Genomic DNA, 25,414 nt, shown 5'->3' with positions numbered 1-25,414 from the left:
ACATTCTGATAGTTCACCCATGCCAGTCATCGAGATTGCATCTGCTCTAATAAGGCCCAGTTGCTCCAGAGCTCCTTTCAGTAGATTTTAATTTCCCCTGAGGCATTTCATAAAGTCTACTGATTTGTTAATGACTGATTTTAACTTTCAAACCACTGTCACCTCAGCTGATCTGGATATAAATCTTTGGCAGTCAGTTCACATCAAGATTTGGGAATAAACTGTTTATTGTTTTTTCTGAGTGGACCAGTAGCATTTGTTTTCTTCTGTTTTCCTCCTGCCTGGTCAATCACCCCACGACCAGTATGTTAAACTGACGTTTGACTACATTGACTGCATTCATTTTCATAGAGATTTTCAAACACATAATTTATTCATCAAGGAAACAGGCCGTCTTCCGCGACCTGTCAAGCTCTTTGACAGTAAAGTGACAGGCATGGTGTTTGCATATACACAGATCACAAAGAGGTTTGCTTTGTTCCATAAAGCAATCTTTTTGCCTTTAATGTTTTTTGAACTTTTACTTCAAAGTAGTTGGCTTCTTTTGCACGCAGCATGCAGAACTACCAATTCCCCCTTTTTGTTTGTATCAAAGGTTTAATTTAGTTTGTTGTGAATAGATTTCAGAATGAACCTACTATGCAGGTGTTTTGTCATGTTGGATCATTTCATTTAAGAAGATATGAGGCTCTCTTCAATGTATTGCCATGATTTGTCCACAAGAGCAGCTTGATCTGTGTCGATGCCAACTTTGTCCATATTTCCTCTAATTAACTTATTTCAGATTAATCAGTCCCTGAATCATTTGCATATCTCATGGGATGTGTCCCACTTTGAAAATAAGCCTTTGTATTATCTTCCAACTCATATTGTGTGATTTAGATTGTAATCTAATCTGGCACACTGCAAATATTAATTTTCTTTCTCAATATTTTTGTCTTCGGCTAAAAATGATCCTTAAAACAAGATATATCTATTTGAGAAATATATATATTTTTAAGTTTATTTCTTACCATTTTTGATGTTTCCTCCCTTGTTTTCATCATAAACCATCTAACCAAGGTGAAAAACAAGTACACTTCCACAATGTACTTAAAGTGCTCTATTTTCATGCACTAATTTTGTACTTAATATAATAAAAATGTTACATCTTAAGATGAATTTAAGATCATCTAAGGGTGCTCAACTGTGCTATTTTGAGACACATCATGAATATGAACTACAATGCACTCTTAACATACTTTCTTTATATTAAAAAAAAATATTTAGCTACCTTTTGTAGTAGGGGAGAGCGGGGTATGTTGTCACACTTTTCACACTGTCTAACATTTACTGAGCACCATACATCAAAATGGTATAAATCTCATTCCAAAAGAAAGAAGGAAGTCTTGGGCACATATGTTGTATTCATAACAACTTTATATCTTATCTCATTACAGAGTTGTAGACTGTTGAATAGTGAGTGTGCACTTGTGACAATTTGCCCCATCGGAGGGTAAGTTGTCACACTAGGGCGGGTAAGTTGTCACAATAGATTATCTAAAAATAAGAACACAACTACTTAATTGTGAATATTGATTTTAATTTTTAAACTCAAACCAAACTGGAAATATAAACATCCGTGCCTGGAGAATCTGGAAAAACAATTATTTCAATCCAAATAATGCACATTTCAATTAAGTGGCAAGACCACTTTACTTTGAACTTTAAACTCAAATGTTCTATGGCTTTCACATAAAACCAGATAACTGAATGGAATGCTGCAGATAACTTGCTTAACTTAACATGTTTAACCTCTGAACAAAACAGATGCCCTGTATCTGACTAATAGGACTCATCTCCAGAATCACAATTCGGACACATAGAAATTGCCTGGCCTGAGGTGCAAGCATCATGGGCCCAATTGTTGCATTTTGCACATTTTACCCAGGTCTCCTTTGGACGACTCTTTGAAAATGGCTCTACACAGACCAGGCAGAAACACTCTTCATCATTTGATGATGACTCTTGCATGATTTTTCTTCTTTTAGCTGCCTTGTTTTTCATAGGTCCAGATTTTCTGCTTCCCTTTCTTTTGAAACAGCTTTTTGCTAGATTGAGGCTTATTCTTTTCTATTTCTAATTGCTGCTTCACTGGCGTGTCAGTAAGTATTGCTGTTTTGCGTCGTTTTCTTCCTTTGCTGGCTGGTTTTCGAGTGCCGGCTTTTGGATATGGCCGAATGTCCTCTGGAGTTGGTAGCCCACTGTCAGCAATAGCATTAGAGAAGCATAACTCGGTGTGCTCGGCACTGCAGAGTTGGTGCTGGGGTCTGGCATGAAATGGTTCGTGCTGGGGCCTGGCAGGGCAGAGTTGGGGCTGGGGCCTGGCATGGAAGGGTTGGTGCTGGGGCCTGGCAGGGCAGAGTTGGTGCTGGAGCCTGGCATGGAAGGGTTGGTGTTTGGGCCTGGCAGGGCCGAGTTTACATTAATTTATTCATTTAGCTGACGCTTTTATCCAAAGCGACCTACAATTGCTATATATGCCAGAGGTTGCACGCCTCTGGAGCAACTAGGGGTTAAGTGTCTTGCTCAGGGACACATTGGTGTCTCACAGTGGATTCGAACCCGGGTCTCTCACACCAAAGGCATGTGACTTATCCACTGCGCCAACACCACCCCACAACTTTCAGAGTTGGTGCTGGAGCCTGGCATGTAAGGGTTGGTGCTGCAGCCTGACAGCACAGGGTTCTGAATGGGGCGATCTGTGGCGTAGGATGGTGCAAACTCGGTTTCCATAAATACATCTCTGTTGTAAGGTTGAACCCCAGACACCCTAAAGCCAGCCTGAATGTTTAAGGGGGTTGCAGCCAGAGGATAGGCAATTGCCACAATCCCAGGTATGTCATAAATCGACATTGTCTTCCCAGGGTTGTTCTTCATCCAGGCATCGCATTAACATTCTTTCTGTTGAAGCTACTTGCCCTGGCAAGGCTAGTTGCCTCTGGCTTTCTCAGTGACAGCGTTGTATGCCGCTTTAAGAAGCCTGTAAACCACTCTTTGCTGGCCTTTTCTTTTTCTGACCACAAAGGTGCAAAATTCAGCTGGTGTGCCACAGCAAACTGGTAAGCAAGCTTTCTGACTTTACTTGGTGACAGACCAAAATAAATGTCAGCTGACCTGGTAATATACTCAACAAGCTGCTTTTCCAAATCAGGTGAAAAAATCTTCCGTGGCGTTGTATAACTAACTATTGTTGTTGGCATGTCTGTCTGACTTTCAATTTCTTCTCTGGTAATCTTTTGACAATACCGAGTCAGAGTACGGTAATTTATGTTAAAATCCTTTGCTGTACTTCTGATGGATTTGTTCTGCAACTTTACCTGCCTGACTGCCTTTAACATTATGTCAGGTGGTGTACTGCCATGCTCTGTCTTTCTTTTATAATTTCGAACCATCTTCCTTCCTGTCTTTCCTTCCTTAATTCCTGATTTTCCTTCCTTCCTTACTTAATTCCTTTCTTCCTTTCTTCCTTCCTCCCTTCAAACAACTTATTGCAATTAGAAATAAATTACAATATCACTATTTACCATGTTTTCTGAGCATGTTCAATGTGTTTGTTTGTACAGGGGCAAGTTGTCACATGTGACGACTTGCCCCAAAGTCATTGAGACAACTTGCCCCATACTTACTTGTGTGCTAATGTGGTCTAAATCTCAAGTTTAGCTCATCATATCACTTTAGCTAAAGTATCAAAAGACACGTTACTGTCTCCTCTATTTTGTGCAAAATAATCATTTTTAACATTCACACCTAACAAAGTTGTATTACATAAAATGTAAAGTGAATTTTTTTTACTTTTTATGCAGAAAAATAAGAAAATTGTGCTAACTTCAGATTACAGTGATCTTGACCACATGTGAACAGGAAGAAGTTCACATAGAAGAAGTCACATAAAGTGGCTATTTGATTTTTGAGATAGAGCCTCTAGTGTTGGAGTTATGAACAGTGTGACAACTTACCCGTGTGACAACTTACCCCGCTCTCCCCTACACATGCATGTAGTAGTGTATGAAAGATGGGTATAAATATATTACAAGTGTTGACTTAATACATTTTTAAACAAAGATAGTAAGTGAAAAGCATATCTATCTCTCTATCTATCTATCTATCTATCTATCTACTGCTTGCAGTGCAGGTTGGTGATTGAAAAGTGGGGACTCCCCCCCCCCCACATTCCATTCCCTGTAGATTAATATCCTCTGCAATGTTACTGTCACCCTTCATGTTTAGTTTTGTCCATTTACTTTGGTTCTAAACATGTTAGACACTTTGACGTGGGGTGATCTGAATTTCAGCTAGTGTAAATAAGTTCACCCGTTGATTCTTGTTTGAAATGTGCTCTGGTAAGTGAGAAGCTTATAGGATCCTACTATAGGAAAAGGAACTGTCTGACCTTTCATTATCAGTGAGTCAAAGGTCTATTGCAGGGTGCCAAGAGCCTCTAGGGTCTGGCCTTGACCCGTTCCCGTTCCCAGGCCCTGAAGCACTGAAGTGGAAACAGTGAGCTGAGGAATGTTCCTCCTCCCTTTCTCATCAGACCGAGAAGACTCTGACTCTTATAACAGAGGGAACGTGATGAAAGGCATCTGTTAATTTCAAATGAATTGATTTTGTTGAGTCAGCAGCCCCAAGGGGGGGGGGGGATGTTTGTTTTTTTTAAAAGTGGGGACATCTCATAGGCGTAATGGTTTTTATACTGTACAAACTGTGAATTCTATCGCCCTACACCAACCATACACCTAACCCTAACCCTCACAGGAAACTTTGTGCATTTTTACTTTCTCAAAAAAAACTCATTCTGTATGATTTATAATCATATTGAAAAATGGGGACATGGGTTATTTCCTCATAAGTCACCCTCTCCTTGTAATACCTGTGTCATACCCATGTCATTATACAGAGTTGTGTCCTGATATGTCACAAAAACAAGAGCACACACACACACACACACACACACACACAGACACAAAATAATCCTCACGACCCCAAACTTTTGTTTTGTAGTGTATATAACTTGTTTTTTTCTATTTGGAAGATGTTAACAAATAGAAAAATGAAAAGTGAATGAATTCTGGTCTAGCATGACTCTCATCAACCAACACAATTCATGATTTAATGTTTAACTCTTTCCCTCTTATGCTATGGAATCATATCAGGAGACACAGTTGTGGTTATGAGCAATGAATATTTAAGCTCAATTGTCTGTTTTGCTGCTCTGAAGAACTGCTGAACTCTGCACTTGAGATCAGGGAACTGGTTTATAGCGCAGCAGAACCTCCCCCACCAGCGGCGTCGGGCGACTGATGTGGCCTAATCTCTGTTTCTGAGCGAGATACAGCAAATTATGCATTTGTTGGGAACACACACACACACACAGCCTTTCCACACAAAATCCACTTGTTATCTTAGTCAGGCAGAAGTGTCCTGATTTTAATGGCTGTCGGAGAAACAGTCATGATGTGTGAAGCGAATGTGGCGTTAGCACTTTGTGACTAGACTGTGAAGTAACAGCTAAACATTCTAACTTAATTGAAAAGCTGATCATTTAAATAAAACCACACTGCGTGCAGGCAACGGAATGTTAATAAGAGATAAATAATCTCAAACTCAAAGAAGAGGTGTCTTTCAAAAGGTCAGAGTGTGTTTCAACATGTATTTGACACACTGTCATTATATTGTACACATCACATCATTTCCTAATAACCCTCTTCTGAAATTTTTATCAATGGCATCTGTGAGTCATTTGTGATAATTACTTATCCCTGCAGTGAATATTCATGAATCAATGAAGCATGATTATCAAGTAAACAATATGTGTAATCGCACACAATATAAGCATTTCAGACATTATTAACCTCTCAAGCTGGATATGACTGTGCTTTTATTGAAAATGTCCCAGTGTCATTATTTATTTATTTTTGTCTAAAGAAACATTGATCAGCTGCATGATTTTTGCCTGGTATACACTGAATGGGCAAAAAGGACTTCCGAAAGTAAATGCATTTAGGAAACTTTAAGATTACTTACAACATAACAGCAATGCATTTTATGGATGATCGTTTGGTGAACCTAGGAGAGAAAGTAATTCTGAGTTTGCTACGACAATCTGGCGCTTTTTAATCAGCTACTGTAAGTATGCTTTGTTATTAGTTTAGATATGTTCAATTAAATGTGGAGTTTTGCGAGGTGTGTGCGTTTGCGCGTGCATTTGAGAGAGAGGAGAAAGAGAGAGATGGTCACACAGTGGTGTCAGCTGTCTTGACCAACAGTTACACATAGGAGCTTCATCACTGTGTCTGTCACATGACTCTGTTCCCTTTTCAGGCTTGAACTGACGGTAAATCTAAGTATAGTATTAACTGTCTTTACATTTATTTTGAAAGATGAAGCTCACTATTATGGAAAGGGGTGTTCCATTTCCAACAAGTGCTTGCTGTGTTCGGCCAATCACAATGCACTGGGTCAGTTGGCCAATCAGAGCAGACTGCGCTTGTCAGAAGGAGGGACTTTGTAGAAAATTACTCGTTTGAGGGAGGCTGGGCATAGAGGACCTACAATAATGTACAGTATTAAATACATTAATACACATTTATAAAACATAAATATAGTAAATACAGTATTTAAAAAATATTTAGTTTTTTTTAAACATTAAAGCATGTCAACATATTATACTAAATACACAAAATAATGATCTTTAAAAAAGCATCATATGACCTCTTCAAGAGTTCATAGATCCAATTAGAAGTAGCCAATAACTGCATTTTTATCTTTAGTTACTGAAAAATATGTGACACTTTAGTTTAGGGACCAATTCCACAAACCACAGGACAGGACAGCTTTAAATCAGGTTAACCGAGCACTGTTAACCAAGCCATGTGCCAGTGATCAACAGAACCATAAAGGAATCAACACTGCAGTAAATCAGCCCTCTTTTATGTCAGCATTTTGACACAACCTGTGTTTCGGCTTTTAAAATGATTTGTTTCTCATAAGATGTGTTTCCTTATCACGAAAAAAGGGCTTGATACCACATGCAACAAATCAATCTGAATAGACTGGTTGGTATTATATTAAAAAGATCAGACATGTACCTCTTCGGATTCATCACTTTCAGATGTCACTCTGAACAAATGACAGCCATTTCTTCAGAAATAAAACACAAGTCGGTTCATCTGAACTTAAAGTGTCAGGCAACGCTAGGCAGAATAAACCAGTTTGGGTGTGCATGTCGTAGACATTAGATGCTTAAGGCGAATTCAGTTATTTACTCTTGTGCAAAGTATTTCAGCCACAAACCAGTTTAACCAGGCACTAAATGTATTTACATTTACTTGCAAACATTCTTGGGATTGATAATTAGTTGCATAAAGAAACATAAATCAGCTGCACATTTCAATTATATTGAATTAACTTTGAAGAAACACTGACTTACGGTGGTTCAAATGGGAGGATTGCTGAAACCAAGGTCATCAGTGTTGTGTCAGCCAGTCAGGAGATCTGGAGGGAGGATTTCACAGCTTTAAACTATACACACACCAAGCTCAAGAAGGTCATATGGGCAATCAATGGGACAAATGGTGGCATAAATCATGCCAAGTGCGGTTACAAGTGACTGACAATCTGATAGTGAATGTTAACTTGGGATGTTCCCTTAATACCACAATTTTTACACTCCTGGAGCTACAAATCAGACCTTTAGATACGTTGTATTACTCAGCATGCAACTCTCTAAAACGTGAGGAAGCCAAACTATGCGCCATGCTCAAGACATCTTGTAAGGAGGCTCACAGAAAGCCTACAACTCACAGGTACTGTTCTAGCAGAGCTCTGGTAAGTCAAGGCCTCAAAGAAGATAACTCTCTGTAGAGAGAGGAGGTCTGAAGATGCTTGGAGTAGATGACAAAGCTCTAGGAGCCGAGGCCTCAGCATGATGACTCTAAAAGGAGAGGAGGCATAACTGCACCACATGTATTAGATACAGTGCAAGGAGGCTCACAGAGAACCTACAACCTGCAAAATTATGTCGTAGCAGACATCTGGTCATCCGTGCTCAGCCTATAACCCCCACACTTAAGGCTGATTTATACGCATCTACGCTGTAGGATGTACATCGGTTTTCATTTATACTTCTAGTATAAATGACTAGTCTGCAGTGTCCACGAGCAGGATGCTTGTGTAACCCACAGACCACTGCAAAAGCTGAAAAAGCAGCAGCTTGTCGGAGAAGTACAACAAAAAAGGAAAACTACAAAAATAGACGACAACGGAACAGCAGACGATGGCATTCTTTCAATCTCCACAAGGACTTGTGCCATGGCAGAACAACTGTTTGTCGCAGACAACAAAGCTATGTAATGCTACATTTTAGAATAAATGAAAATATGTTCTTTGCTGTGTTTTATTTTGTAACATTAAAATATATTTAAAAATTTATATTTAAGTATTCTGCTCCCTTCAGGTTCAAAACCCGCACTCCTAACTCATGTGCAAATAAATGGTCTCCTAAAGACAAGAAGTGGATGACATATATCACTGCTGCTCTTTATACTTTTATTGTGACATCATAGGCTGCCACCTGCTAGTCTCAGCCTCAGATGTCACGCCCACGGACCGTTGGCTAAACGTCTGATGTATACGGCACACAAAAGTGGAAAAACTTAAGGAGTTTTGAAGTTGCCGTCGGATTGGTTAAATTAAACAAGATTTCGGTAGAAGTGCGTGTCGCGTTCTTTAACATTTCGCCTGGAAACAAAGATGTCATGATGCCAAAAAAGCGGTCATGTTTACAACTTCGACGACGAGCATTTATAAGGATCAACTAAATGCTGTCTTTTCAAAAGTATGTGAAATATTTAACGTTTGTGGCATAGAATCTTTAAAAAATGTCTGAGAGTTTTACACACTGGTCTGTTATTGTGGCAACATTTCCACAACCCGAAACGTGACGATGAACAAAACGAACTGTGATTGTGATCATGTGACACTAAAGACTAGAGTAATGATGCAAAGAAGAAAAAAAAAACAGCATTGCATCACAGGAAAAAAAAAACTAAAATATATTTATATAAATATATACTTTAAAATATATAGAAAATAGAACCTTTTTTTTAATTTGTAATAATATTTCACAATATTATTGTTTTTTACTGTTTTTTTCATACATACAAAATACTGATTCAGTACTCAAATGAATCTTGAATAAAAGTTAAATAAAAGAATAAAAAAATAAAAGTTTAATAAAAATAGTTGTTTTATATAAATAAATATAAATATATAAAAATAATTTTTTATATCGCCAGCAGATTTATCTTGAATATCCTTATAATAAATGTTTTATATATCTCCCAGAGTATATGAAGCTCTTTGATAGCCAAAAGTTCTACACAGAGTATGTAAAATTTTTCCAACATATACCCAGTTTGTTGCTGCGCTTAGAGTCGTTTCATAATGCAAATTTCTCTTATCTGCATAGACTCATCTACAGATACACAGCTACATTTTTGCATCGTTACAAAAAGCTCAGCACCCTATGGACTTTCAGGGGAGCTCAAAGTAAGATTCTCCTGCAATCAGCAGGAATATTTGCCTCTGCTAAAGTGCCCTTTCCCACTCAGTTTGCTCTGAGGGAATTGGGGGTACATACATATTTCTTGATGTGAAGGTAATGACTCTTAGGCTGACGGAGTGCTTCGTTGACCTCGGGTACACAAACACAGACACACACAACCTTGGCCTGAGCAGATACACTGGTGTCTAACAGAACTGCTCTATAGTCTGTTTCACCTCTAGCTCAGCAAACAAACTTGGTCTAGACATTGCCTACCTGTATTTTAACACTTATTATGTATTTATTAGTGATCGTTGTCTTTATTATTGGGTTTAGAAATGGTATAAAATGTACATTGTAAAAAATAAAGTAATAAAAAGTAATAAATATGATATGCATATTTCAAGAATAAACCAGATTAATCAAGTGAAAAAAATCTAGTGCAGTAAGAATACACATATCTTTCAAAATATAATCTATAAAAAAATATTGGTGTGTTGCTTCTCAAGGAAATTCTATCTTGTTTTAACGATTTTTTGATATTTTAGCTTGATGTCAACTCTAGAAAAACTGATAATTAAAAACTCATTATGAAGTCATTTTATTTTTCTGTGTTCAATTGATTATATTGGTAAAGTTTGTATCAAAGGTCAAAATCACCCAGAAATTAGTAGTCATTTATGAAATGAAAATTCTGCTTCATAACTTTATAAGAAATGAAATTAGACTTAAAACAGAAAAAAAGGAACAAAAATGCCACATTTTTACATATTTATGTCATATCACATAAAACCCACCCAAATATGTTTTCTGTCTTTTTTTTTTGGGTGCAGATTTTAAAACTAGCATTTCGGTTGCACTTTATTTTACAGTCATGTACTAACATGTACTTATAGTGTACTTACAGTGTATTTATCCAATAAAGTTCTGGTAACACAAGGTAACTACAGAGGGTAGGGTTAGGTTTATGGGTAGGTTCAGGGGTTTGTACCTAGTTATTACATAGTTATTGTAATTACTATAATAATTACATAGTATGTACATGAGGAACAGGACTGTAAAATAAAGTGCTACCAGCATTTCTGTACAAAGAGTTGGTTTTAAATAGTTGCTGATAATGTGCTGTGCCAGCAGGAGGCTGCACCAGATGCTCAGGTTGATTTTTAAGTATGGAATATGACAGTCTGTCTGAAGTGAGAGAGTTCTCTGCACCTCTGCAAGCTTCATAGAAACTTTCAGAGGGAGATCTTTGAGCCTTTTTGAAGTTCCTAGGTTTCCTTTGCCCTGCTTTTACCACCAAGAGACATTGAGGAAAAACTGTGCACAGCAAAGCAAAATCTTACCTGCATACTGTACAGATGATTGTTTAGACAGCCAGTCCTTTCTTCCACATCAGTTTTCCTTAAAGTTTTCAATATAGTTTCATTTACCATTTACATTAGTCTATTTTTGGTTGCAGAGGTTAAAGGATAAGTTCACCCAAAAATAAAAATTATGTCATTAATGACTGACCCTCATGTCGTTCCAAACCTGTAAGACCTCTGTTCATCTTCGGAACACAATTTAAGATATTTGAATAGTAATTCATGTACTCAAACAGTACACTGACTGAACTGCTGTGAAGAGAGAACTGAAGATGAACACCAAGCCGAGCCAGATAACGAACGAAAGATTGACTCGTTCTTGAGTCAAGAACCGGTTGCATCTGTTTTCGGATCACCAGTAGTGATGGGAAGTTTGGTCTATTCCGTGAACCAGTTCTTTTGGACAGTTAAATTCAATAAACTGGTTGAAGAAAAATGGTTTGCCGGTTCTTTTGAGCTTGACGTAATGACATCATTGGCGATGATTGCCCTTCATTAAAGCCTTCGGCTCATAACATTAGCACAGAATCAGTCATTTTTGACCCTTGTGTATTTTAAAACCAACATGATGTAATTTTTCCAATAAATGCAATATATACAGTACATATAGTGTAGATTTGGAACACACCAGGGTGAAGAATTAATTTAAATGCAGCTTCTAAAACAGACAAATTTATCAAAGCCAGATTATTTATTTCTGTAGTGCTCCAGTAAATGTTCTGTTGTTAAAAAAAAGAGGAAGTGTTGTAAATAAAAATCATTAATTTTCCACTTGATGTCTTGAAATTAAAACCCAGAGTTGCAAGAGTTCCTCCCTGTATGTAAACTTTCCATGCACTCAATGTAACAAACTCTAGGCAAAAATATTTGGCTTCTGAAACTATTTCCATACTAGTGCAAATATGGGTTACTCCGCAGAAACTTGAACTGTGGTCGATGGGAGTAGAGCTCAACAAGCGGACAACAAGGACAAACAAGTCATCTCACCATTAACATGCTTCTAGAAGGTGTTTGAGAGGTGTTTAAGATGACAGCAGTCCACTATTCTGACAGTTTCTGAAGGCCTTGGCCATAGGTCATCCACAGAGTTTCAGGATAAAACAGCTTTCTTGTGCAATAACATAAGGGTTTCTCCTCATTAGAACATTTTGACAGAGTCATGGAATTGGGTTCATCTCTTACTTTGAAAAATGGTGCATCGTGTTATGTTTAACGAATGGCAACAAAAATGTAAAGATAGACTTGTGATTTTTCATTAACACCTTGGCATGCATAATTTTGACAGGCAGCAGACAAGGTTTGGGAGAGAGAAAAGGTGATATCTACATGGTTTCTCCAAGGAGATCTCACACTACTTTTCCAAATATAAAGAATCTTTTCATGCAGGGTCAGTGAAATGCCTTGCACTTTAAATAAATAAAGTGGCAGATCCTGGGTTTATGACCGGGTTGTGTCCCTTCCCCTGAGACGTACAGGAGGGTCAAAGAGAGGAGAAAATGAATCACATTTTCTTGAAAACTCTCTGAAGAGAAATTGATGATTGAATATTTAATTTACCTTTCACTCTTATCTGAAAGTTAAACTATGGGGTCTAAATGCTAAGGTCCAGCCCATAATTTATTTTAGTGCACTTTTGTTGCCAGGGTTGTGGATGTCTTCTTAAAGGACTATGCCCAGGATGGAAATTTGGTTTGGTAGGAACTTGCGTCCTGCAACTCGTGACATAGGTTGTAATTAAAGCAGTGAATCAAAGTAGGGGTTCTACATGTATTTCAATAAATTCTGAGGAATTTGTACTTAACTGAAGTTCCTTTGAAACAGAATACTTAGTACTTTAGCTCGCTACATTTCCAAAGCAAAAATGATATTTCAACTGTTTTTTAGATGTTCACAGTATACACACACACACACACACACACACACGTATATATATATATATATATATATATATATATATATATATATATATATTAGTGCTGTCAAAATTAGCGCGTTAACGCATTCGATTAATTTGAAATATTTAACGCGTTAAAAAAAAATAACGCAATTAACGCGGTTGCAGTTTTTTTTATTTCCAGTTGTGGCCTATGTGTGTTCAACGTGCAAAGAAATATGGATAAGACCAAGGAAGGACTTTTAGACGGAAAGTTTCAGTATAAAACTCTGCCGGATTACTCTTCAGTCTGCCACAAGAAACATTACTCTTCATTTAGTCTGCCACAAGAAACAGCAACATTAAAATCATGAACTCAAATGTCATTGTTTAAAAAAAAAAAACAATGACTGTAACAGTGCGTAAATCAGACCTTTCTGTAACGCAAACGTTAATAAGCTTAAACGAAAATAACGAAATAATTGTGTAGCGGAGTATTTTTTGTACACAGTGCCGCGAACTGTCAATCACTCCTGTACGCGTGCATCACTGTCCTCCTCAGCTGCAGCAACTTGCGCTCTCTCTCTTCATCAAGCTTTAAAACAAAAAGGGAACAAAAAGATCATATTGTCTTTGTGCATAGGCTATAGATTAATTAGATAAATGAATATCTAAATTTGTGCCTTGCCGTCTACGGTATTTTTTTAGAACTTAGAAAAAAGATGCTGCAGCCAATGAACAGCCAGCGGGGGCTGCAGGACGACTCAACCTCCGCAGACAGTTTTTAATGTTTATCAGACAATAAATACTCAAGATTTTGCTTTAGTATAACTCACAACGAGTTTCACACACCTTCTCCGGCCACGTTGAGTTGTTGACACTTAACAGTGGGAAAAGCGACACATGCGCTATTCACTTGTATAACTTAAGGGTGAATGGGTAATGTAGTTTCTGCTCTGGGTGGGATGAATTAGGAAGCTTGCATTGTGAAGGGCGCTCTGAAAATCGGCAAAAAGATTAAAACCTCTATTAAAACAGATGTCCAAATGAGCGTACCGGTACGCTGAAAGCACGTTCTGGGCGCACGGAGAGGTGGCGGTACGCTCAAGAGCTATATTTGGAAGTGGCGGTACTGAGTACCTGTGCGTACTGGCCCACTTAAAGCACTGGCAATGACTATACTTTGGAATTTTTTTGCAGTCCACTTAGAATTCAACATGGAAATCATTTTTGTTTTTTATTGGCATTGATTGTTTTGAAATTCAAATGGTACTTACATGCCTGTGTTTTTATTTCTGTAATAAATATGGCTTTCAAGCCAACAGTTAATTTGGAGGATATTGATGGTTTATTGCAGGTATGTTGTTTACATGAGAAAATCTGTGTTACAAGTTAAACAAAAATTCCAATAAACAATCATATTTTGAATTTAAATAGTTTCTTTGTCTTGAGTTTACATTAATTATTTACATTTTACATTTACATATCCAAAAAGTTTCAGTCTTTTAATTGCGATTAATCGCGATTAATCGCGATTAATTTTAAAAAATTGTGCGATTAATTAGTTAATTTTTTTTAATCGATTGACAGCACTAATATATATATATATATATATATATATATATATATATATATATATATATATATATATATACGTGTGTGTGTGTGTGTGTGTGTATATATATATATATATATATATATATATATATATATGTGTGTGTGTGTGTGTGGGTGTGTGTGTGTGTGTGTATACACACACTTTGAATATACTTTAAAGTACTTTGAAAGTCTAAAACAACTGAAGTATAATTTATATATTATACTGTATATAAGCTAATAAATAGCAGCTATTGTTAAACCTTAACAAAAGTTTGCTTTCAAAAGTTTCTGCATCAAAGCTACTTAAATGAGAAAATCTCTTTTGTCTTAATTTCAATCAGTTCATATATTTGACAAAGTACCCATACACTTGAATTCGATTTTTGTCTGTCATGATAGTTTAGTTTTGGTATATTTTCCCCCAAAATGTAACTTTCCTTCTTCCTCTGAGGTCTTCAATTTGTTTATTTGTGCTGTTTCTTAGTTTGAATTGATATTGATCCTCATCCAATCGTATGGCTCCATTGGGATTAGTTCAGTCAATAGCACTAATTACATCCAGCGCTCCAATGCCTGTTCCTCTGCAAATTTGACAAAGTCAATAAAAAATAGATTTGACTTATGCTGTTGCATTGGCAAAGTTACAAATGGAATTACAATAAATATTAATGTGCATTTGACGCACTCTTTATATATAATTAAGGTACGGACATCAAGGGGGTGATGGGAATGACCTTGGGTTATTAATGACCTTCATTTATGGATGAATGGGTCGACTTGATGGTCGAAATGATTTTCCCCCCAACAGTAAAGTCTGGGAGTCTCTTGTGTTTGCCAAAACTGTTTCCCTCCTTGGTTTGGCCAATTAATTTAACTTTTTCCCCATTGTATACAGCCGTATCACAGTGAAAGCATTGGTTGCTCCTTTTGTGTAACAACAGGAGGAAATTATCAGAGCCTAAATATTTCACTTTCATAAGGTTGTTGCTGAACGTTTAAACCGGGAGTTCAGAAAACAGACATGAGAGAAGCTCAGGTCAGCCAAATCCCTCCCTCAGCTCAGCCAGCCAACAACACAGTCTTCCTGAATATTACAGGAAGCAGGAGAACCTCTTACTATTGAAATATATGGGAACACTTAGGGAAGGATAAACATTAAGATAAGATTTTTCCAACCCCGGCACAGACCTCACAGTAAGTTGATTAAACCATTGTGCTTTTCCTCCCCATTTTAAACTAACAAGTTCAATGTTTTCCATTCATTCCAGCAATATTTTTATAGTCTTGCCAGTGTTCAGATTCGGACATGCTGTAGCCATTTAAGCAGCAGAAAACAAGTAGGAAGTGCAGTTATGGGTTTCTATTCTTCAGGATTATACACAAATATTTTGTTTATTTAGAAATGAAATTCATATTGGCTTCATAATGGGTCTGATTTAAGAATTATTCATAGCGGACCCAGTAGCTTTTTTTAAAACCTCCTCTGAGCAAAATAACATGGCCATAATTAGATGCAGCCAACACTAAAACGAACAGCCGTTGCTTACTGGACGAAAGCGAAGTTTTTCCTAAAATGAAGGAAATTGGTTTCCAGCATGGTGTACACAACATACGGGCCTGACTCAAATATGATGGCCATTACAGATTCATAAAACACTGGCTGTAGCTCTAATCAACTGTGACCTGTGAACATCTCAGAAGAGCGTTTCATCCGCCCACCAGCCTAGGATGGGCAGCACACCGTAGAGAGAGGAGCCATGTGTTGAACTGAACTAGGGCTGTGCATAAAATCGAATGTGATTATCATCTCGTCAGTAAAGGCGCTCCTGTGATTAGTAGTGTATATCCAGCATGTGCTTTCAGAACAGGGTTGCCAGGTATTCAAAACAAAACCTGCCCAATTACTTCTCAACACTAGCCCAATCGCGTTCTGTTTCGGGTGATAAAATATTCGTTTTCTGGCGGGGTTCCCTTGGTTCACATTTTAGGGGCTAAATAATAAAGAGAACCCTGAAAAAAAATGTGTATTTTATCCCCGGGACACAATGTCCCTGGAAATCCGATTGGGCTAGTTTTAAACTAGTTTTGAGAAGCAACTGGGAAGGCTTTGTTGTGAAAACCTGGCAACCCTGATCTGAACGCATGTGCTGGAGATATACTACTAAACACAGGAGCGTCTTTAGTGATGAGATGAGCATGAAAATCGCCACAAACAATCATTGCTAAAGAAAGCTCTTTTCAGATGAAAGCAAATTTTGTATTTCATTTGGAATTCAAGGTCCTGTAGTCTGGAGGAAGGGTGGAGAAGCTCATAGCCCAAGTTGCTTGAAGTCCAGTGTTAAGTTTCCACAGTCTGTGATGATTTGGGGTGCAATGTTGGTTAAATGACCATGGTGTTGTTGTAGTTGACTGGCCAGCAAACTCACCAGACCTGAACCCTAAAGAGAATTTATGGGGTATTGTCGAGAGGAAAATGAGAAACAAGAGACCAAAAAAAGATGAGCTGAAGGCCAATGTCAAAGAAACCTGGGTGTCCATACCACCTCAGCAGTGCCACAAACTGATCAACTCTATGCCATGCTGAATTGAGGCAGTAATTAAAACAAAAGAATTTTTTTCACTTCATTTTTATTTTTATTTTTATTTTTGTAGTATTGTAATTTGTGGAGATTGGTGGGTTTTTGTTAAATGTGAGCCAAAATCATCACAATTAAAAGAAACAAAGACGTATGCTGGGTACACACCAAAAGATAATCAGGCTGATTTTGGGCCGATTTCCCCACTTCCGACAATCCCAGCTATGTCCCGATTATCGTGATGGTTCTACAGATTATTTTATCAGTTTTTCCCTTGGTGTGAAGTGTTAAGAGTGTCTGAACCTCATTGGAAGAACATCAGAGCCGCCCCGATCGCGAATCGTAAATATTCAACATGTTTAATATTTACGATCAGAAATCCTGATGTGTGGGGGGAACCATGAGGACAAACGCGCACACGCTCTGGAGATTATCACATGACACGAAACAATATCCAATCAGAAAGGGTGATGATGGAAGACGGAACCAGTCACGGAGTCTAGCTCACTGTGTAACTTAGACCATGTCCCTGCCATCTCCATGACTTCACCCAGACCCTTTTATTTTTTTTCCTGTGAATTTTCTGTGAAAATCATTCCAAGCACTATCATTGCAATTTCTTCCTGCATATCGTCCACCTTGCTTATTCTGAAGTCTCATGAGATATTGTGAGATTTCCTGTGTTCACAGTCGAAATTCTGGTTGAAAATCTGTTTGTGCACACCACACACACTACAGGAGCAAAACGGTTAAATCTAGGATTTTTTATTCTCATGTTTATGGTCTTTCACATTTTGAAAAACATGTAAAAAATATTTTGGTGTGTACCCAGCATTAAACTACTTCAGTCTGTGTGCATTGAATTAATTTAAAACACTAGTTTCACAATTTGAGTTGAATTACTGAAATAAATTAACTTTCCCATGACATTCTAATTTAGTGAGATGCACCTGTATATATATATATATATATATATATATATATATATATATATACACACACAAAAAATTACAAATATACACAACCTTTAAATTAAAATGGAAAATATAGAAAAGAAAACTTATTTTAAATATTAATAAAAGCTATAATAGTATCTCAATGATACCAAAATAACATTATTAATTACTGTAAGCGAAAAAAAGTCCTCTACTTCAAAATATAATATTCAGTGTTACTTGCAGATTCTGAAATGTGAAATAAGTTATCAAAAGTAATGTTTTTTTTTAATATATTTTGTATTTTATTTAAATATTTGAAATCCCTTTAACAGAATTGTAAAGATTTTCTAAAAAAAATAATAATAATAATAATTATAATTATAATAATAATAAAAATAATAATACTATATGGAAAAAAACAATCGGTGGTGTCTGGACCTGGTTGTGCAATTTGTTCCACCTCCAAGCAGCTGATGGCAGATGGTTTTGAACGCTCATCCTCTCTCTGTGACAGCATGTTTTCAGAGTTCATTTCTAGAAAAGGCCCTGCAAGAGTACTGTAATGCACCCAAGAGCCACACACACTGCTGGCTTCTGCAGCTAGCAGGTGCTGTCACTGCTATAATGCAAATCATTTGTTTTGGTGAGTTTTTCTGCTCATCAGCATAAAAAACAGACATACTGAATGGAAGGATAAAACAGGTGCAGATAGGTGTTGTTGTGCCCCACCACAGCATAAATGCAGTTGGGGGAAAAACTAACAAGTTAGACTGGAGACTAAAATTATATTTTTGACAAGCTATCAATGCATAAGTCTCACTTGAGCTCTGCTGCTGTAAACAGCTGCAAACATTCAGCTGTTATGAAGCAGTTATGGAATATTACAGATCACGGACACTGGATGCAAAGCTGTTTTGGGCTAAATGTGAAGATGTTTTCATTGTTTACATGCAAAAATAATATTTAGATATGCATCTTTATTTACCCAGTTCCCATAAATAAAAACATTCCATTGTGAATTGTGTTTTATTATGTTTTATTATTCACTCGTCATCTAATGCACTGCCATTTAAACGTATTTGGTATATATATATACCAAAATATGTCATCAAATAAATGTATGTGTGTGTATATATATATATATATATATATATATATATATATATATATATATATATACACACACACACACATTTGATTAAAAATGCCGTATATTTGCATAAACAGTACATTTCTGAACTTTTGTTAAAATGTAAAGTATTTTTTTATATTTTAATATATTAAAAAATATTTTATTCTTTAATAACTTATTACTGTGAGGCAAGCTGATTTTTCAGCATCCATTACCCCAGTCTTTGGTGTCACACGATACTTCAGAGATGATTATAAAATGCCACCTCTGAGCCGCATTGATGTCACTTCAGAAGTGCCTCTCTGCCACCTTTGCAATTTGAATTGGGCAAAAGGAAAAGTTTATTTTCAAAATGTCAAATAGTCATAAAATGCCACCCATAAATGCTCCATGAATGACAATAATTAGCAAATGAACAGTCGCTTTGACAAATTAGGAACAGGCATATATGTTTATGTGTGTGTGGAAGCATGAATAACATGTGTCAGTGTATAATTAGTATGCCAGAAGACTGTTTGCAGTTGATCAAATTTTGCAGTTCAGTGCACACTGCAGATAAATTCTGAGCTATCCGGATGAACTTTATCAACCTTCAGCTCTGCCTTTCAGATCAGCACTTTCTTCAGCCCAGATATTCTCTAATTATCATCCACTTACAGTATTTCAATAAATAATTAAAGCATAAGTCATCAATCAAGACTGAAACGTTGATAATAAGAAAGGACAAAAATCCAATACGCACCAAGCCTCGCAACTCAATTTCATAAATAAGTTTTGGCTCATAATATTCACATAAATCACGTCGCAAATATTACAGAAGGAGCTGCGAGTGATGAGAATTTTTGTTAATCATTGCGGATGCTGTTAATTCGAAGTATAAAAATGACACCGTCACCCTCAAAAGCCTTTAAGGCCTCGTGTTCAGTGCCTGTAGGAGCTGACTCGCATTTCACTGGCAGTAAAACTAAAGGAAATGCCCGGCTTTTGGTGAGATTGATAGTTATTGATTTAGCCAGAGGCGAACAAACTTGCTCTTGTGGTTCCTGCTCTATAGCAGCTGCATTAGCGTTGCACTTTTTCGGCAAGTGCAGACTGCCTGCAGTGCTTGGCAGCCTGGCAGAGAAGCTTTATAAGACTGTGATCCTAAAATTCCACAGAGGAAGAACACAATGCAGCTGTTTTATGGATTATGGTCACACACGTGCACACGTGCATAAAATATGCAACTTTTGTCCAGTGATGATTGTTGTTTTCTTCTGTCAGTACCTTGGGTGGGTCTTTCCAGATAAGAGCGATTGTTGGTAGCTACCGTTGCTGGCGGGATTTCGCAATGAGCAGATGCCCTGCTAGGCTCCATATACAGGAACATTCTGATAAGATGAGTGAAATTTAAGCCCTCAAGCCTCCGAAAACCAGCGCCTGTGGCCTGTGCAGAAAAAGTTCTGCAGAAATTACTTTTCCTCCCCGCTGGCTTTATGAGGTTTACCAAACTCATCTGTGCTCGAAACAGGAGGCTGAACGTGATGTCCTAGCCACATTCAAACGAGAGGTTTCACATTCGCTTTAACCACTTGACAGAGTAATTGAGGGCTAGACTTTGATGCAAATGGGTCTATTACGGTGACATGATGACCTTGTCATGCACTTGCCATATTAATGAATGGAAACATGTGACGGCTGTCAAAGAAGAGCAAAGAAAATGTAATTTCACATCAACATTAACATGAATATACTTCTATTTAAAGGAATAGTTCAGGCAAAAAAAAAAAAAAAAAGAGAAAGAAATCCATATGCTGTTAATTTTACAATCAAATACAAAATTGAGAATTTCTGAAGAATCTTCATTTGGGATTTTCATACAATGGCAGCATTAACAGAAAAATCTCTATAAAAGCATTGTAGAATTAGCCAGTCATAAAAAAATGCATTCTTTTGAAGCCATATAATAGGTTTGTGTGAGAAAGGAATAGTTTGGTTATCAAAATATCTATCTTTTGTGTTCTGCAGAAGAAAAGAAGGAAGAAATGCATACAGCTTTGGAACAATGTGAGCAAATGATAGAAATGTCTTCATTTATTAATTGATTAAGTCTTCATTGATTCAGTGATTACAGTAATGGCATAAATTTCAGTCATTTTCACATTCAAATCTTACCCAAGGCTTTGGAAGACTGGAATTTAATGCACATTGCATAGACTACTTTTATTGTGTTTTAATAGTGTTTTTGGATTCCTTTTTGCAGCTTGATAGCTATGAAAGCTTTTTTTCCCCACCACAGGATAAAAATAAATAAAAATGAAAAGATAATTATGCATTTTTAAATCTCACAATTTAGACATTTCTCAATAATTCTGAGTTTATATCTCACACTTATTTTTTTCTCACAGTTGTAAAAAAAAAAAAGAAAAGAAATCAGCATGAAGACCCTTAAAAATTCTCCATTTATGTTTCACAGAAAACAGCATACGGGTTTGCACATGATGTTGGTGTGAACTGTTCCTTTAAATATTTTGGTCTTCCATACTGTGGAGCTTGTTTGTGGTTGTGGCTGGAAATGTTTGTAACTGCATAAATTTTGCTCTCCCAAGAATTCTAATGCATGCTCCCTAATCAGAGTTTGCCTTATATATTCGGGGCCTTGTCGTTTAGATGATCGCATTACAATGCCGCAACACTCACTATGTTTAACATGAAATCTGTGTTGCCACACTAGGCAAATCTCCCTGAACTTTCTTACTCACTGGAGGGTAAAAATGCATCAGCATTGCATTGGTAAATGTGTGATTTATGTGGTAACAATCAGAAAATGCAATCAGAAGAGTCCGGAGTCATCAGTCACAACTATGTTTTTCTCTTCTCAGGCTGTGTATGGAGACGGTGCCGCCTCCGCAGTGCATTGACATGCAAACCAGATCCCACCAGAGACATGGAGAGAAGTATCAAACCGAGGACTGACTGATGGATGACTAAGATTTGCTTAAAGGTTACCATCTCTTCTTTTCTTTCTTTCTATCGCTCTTTCTCTTTCCTGTCATTCTCATTCAATCCTCCTGATTAATCTCTTGATTATATGCCACAAAATTACTTGGCACATGACACACACATATAACTGAGCTTTACTGATGAAGTATGTCCGCTTACATCAGTCTAGCTCTCATTAACAGTGCTTAGAATTTAGTAGCCATTTTTAAAATTGACTAGTTTTATTATTGGTTCACTCACACTCTCAACCAATGCTAAAAACAGCTAATCTTGTCCATTGGAGGTGGCCAGTTAACATAAAACTATACAATCACTTTGTTCTGTTTTTAATGCTATATAACGAATCTCGAATGTAAGGATTGTCATGGGCCAGTGGGAAAGAGTCTGTAATTCACTGTGCTTTGGTTTACTGTAACAAATCTGTCTATAAGAATCAGCATTGGCCACACATCTATTCATTCCATTTGACCTTTTTAGATGTTGTGATTGCTTATAGTTTCAATTCATTAGAGAAGTAACATTATTTAGCTGATTGACATTGCTAGACAGGGTTCTGTTGAAATGGAGACAGCTTTGAATTGTGAAGGCAAAGGAAAATGGTAAACATCAGTTTAAATGGGCTGAAAATGAGAAACAAATCAATACTGCTTTATACCAAAAGCTGTTGGTTTGCAGCAAAAGCTGATAGGTTAGGAGCATTTTTCTCAACAATTGCCAGCAAATTGCTCATTTTGTCAGATTTTTTTGTGCAATTATGTTAAATTTGGCTTTACCATTATGGTATCCGAATTGAACAATTTAAGCCTTTGCTCATATCCACCTCTATAATTTCTATATGAATTCATAACTGTGTAATTTATGGCTTTTTACATTTGTATTGTTGTGCAAAATCCTTAATGCAACGTACATAAAGGATTTTTCAAGATATGAAAAGTTATTGTGGAGCTCTGTACACTGATAGATACATTAAAAAAAAAATAAAGCTAAAGTGCTTTTTTCAACTATTTTGGGTTCCCCAAAGAACCTTTCAGTGAGCAGTTCTAAAAAAAATGATTATTTTCTTAGTGTAAAGAACATTTTAATAATCCAACGACCATTTTTCCACTATAAAGAATCTTTTGTGGATATGGATATTAAGTTCTTCGTGGAACCATCAGCGCCAGTACACTCTTAAAAATAAATGTTCCAAAAGATGTTACGTATTTGCAACGATTTCATAGAAGAACTGATAATAAAATAATATTTTTTGCACGAATGTTAAAGGTTCTTTATGGAACTATCAATGCTAGTAAAGAACCTGTATTTAAACATTAATATTAAATAGTTTATAGTGAACCGAGAAAATCAAGCCTCTTTATGATAATTTTTGTCTCATGATCAAAAAGTGGCCCTTTCATGCACTGCATTACAGTAAATAAACACTTTTCTATTTGTGATTACTGAAGTTTCATTCAAAAACTTTTCAAACAACAAGCTCTAAAACTCTTTATAAGGAGAGCAAACAACAGTGTGCTGCTCTTGTGAAGCTCACGACTATTAAACGAGTCAGACACTCTTAACGAAACACAAGCCGGCAGTTCACATCTCCGTTCCCTTTGAAGCCATTCAAATATAGAATCAGGATGACAGTCCTAAAGATGGATGACATGGTTCATTGCGACTCCGAGAGTAAACCAACTTCATTATTTGAGAATATTCCGCACTCTCAGATCCTTTTCCTTTTCTACCCTGATGAAATAAGAGAAGAGAGACGAAACAAAGATGGAAAGAAAAGTAATTGCAAGTCACTCAGAAAGGTCTCACCTAAGATTTTTGTTTTCCAAGTCCACATGGAGAAACTGAAGTGTTAGATTGCATCTTTAGAGGCATTTATTTTGTTGAATGTTTGCATTTTCATTCTGTTCTCTTGTTTTAACAGTACATATGAAGTGTGACCATCTTCAATAGCATTAACAGACTTTGAAATGTGATCATCTTTGAGATGTTTTAACAATGTTTCAGCATGGAGGCTAAATTCACTTCCTCCCATTGACATCTTATTACGGCGATCCATTTAAGCCCCAGTGACAAGGTCAAACCGAGACGCTCTCACTCATCACATACTAATTGAGAGTGGCGAGACGATGGATTTTTTAGATATTGACCACAACAACGACTTCAATATCCTCAAATGAGACAATCTATTATAAGAGCTCTGACCCTTATTAAATTTCTGACCTCAAATATTTCCAGGCTTAAAGGCCAAAATTAAAAAAGCTGCGTGGTAATTTGGTGACCGTGTTATATTTCTTTTTCGAAAATGAACAAAGAGCAACTTATTTCAGTTGTCAAGAGATCATTTTCCTGCTTTACAGTCCTATTTCGAGTGACTTGTAAATTAATTTGAAGCTGAAATGAAGAGACCTGGGGACGACCATAGAGAGAATGATATGTAAAACTCCTGCTGCTTATTTTGTTTGTGGTGAAGTTCTGTCAAAGCGGTTTGCATAGGCAATCTCACGGGTCAGTGCACGCTCTAAATTAAGTTACACATCCTAATTGCTGCCTGTAGAAATCAGAGCCGAAATATGGATGTAATGTAATTAATATATATCCTTTGTTTGACTGGCCTCACTCTGGAGGAATTTAGTTTGTGCGCTAACCTGCTGGTATTTTTAGAAGCCTTCGACATGTTGGTTTGCATTTGGATTCCCCATTGAGTTCAGGCTCAGACAAGTGAAATGTTTCAACTGTGCACAATGTATTGCTATTATTCGTGGGTTTATCTAAATACTGTTTATTTTGTGTCTTCCCTTTTCTTCAGTAGGTGCAAGCAAACCTCTTATTAACTCCTAAACACCGTAGCATTAAATACAGAGCTGTCAGAGAGAACAGTGCAAGACTGGAACAGTTTGGAAGAGGAGAGAACCAGCTAAAGAAGGATAATTATAGAATCTCGTGGCCCAGTGCCAGAGAAAACATGTTTGTCTTGTGTGCCCCTTTGAGAGGAAGGGATCCTGAATGTTTGGAATAGGATGGAGAACTGTGGGTTTTTAAACGCTCCTGCCTTATCATGTCGGGAAAGATCAAAACCTCAGGACAGATGGACAGCCTTTTCCTCACCCCAACATTTCTCTGCATATCAAACACAGGAAGAGCTGAAGAAGAGAAAATGTCAAGGGGCCAGAGTCTCGTTTGAACCTAACTTCTGTAATTATCAAGGCTAATTTAAGATGCTATTTTACAGCGCTTGCCAGAATGTAAAATCAGTGTTTAGTGAGGCAAGTGAAATGTTAAACTAAACGATACATTCCCAAGAAATGGTCACAACAGAATTTATTTTTTTATAAAGATTAATAAATACAAATAAACTAATTTTATGTTA

The 25,414-nt window shown here is 36.9% G+C and overlaps 1 long non-coding RNA gene across 1 annotated transcript in view; it reads left to right on the top strand.

Moving 5' to 3' along the window:
- The window catches only part of LOC127934059 (uncharacterized), a 55,165-nt gene extending 29,751 nt beyond the window's left edge, over nucleotides 1-25,414 (top strand). Inside the window, exons 3-4 of the long non-coding RNA XR_008147682.1 lie at nucleotides 21,930-22,051; nucleotides 24,854-25,414. This is a non-coding gene — a long non-coding RNA (uncharacterized LOC127934059). The remainder of the gene's footprint in view (nucleotides 1-21,929; nucleotides 22,052-24,853) is intronic.

This window comes from Carassius gibelio, chromosome A2, assembly GCF_023724105.1.
Source record: "Carassius gibelio isolate Cgi1373 ecotype wild population from Czech Republic chromosome A2, carGib1.2-hapl.c, whole genome shotgun sequence".
NCBI classification, from domain to species: Eukaryota; Metazoa; Chordata; class Actinopteri; order Cypriniformes; family Cyprinidae; genus Carassius; species Carassius gibelio.
This window is presented reverse-complemented; position numbering and strand designations above follow the sequence as displayed.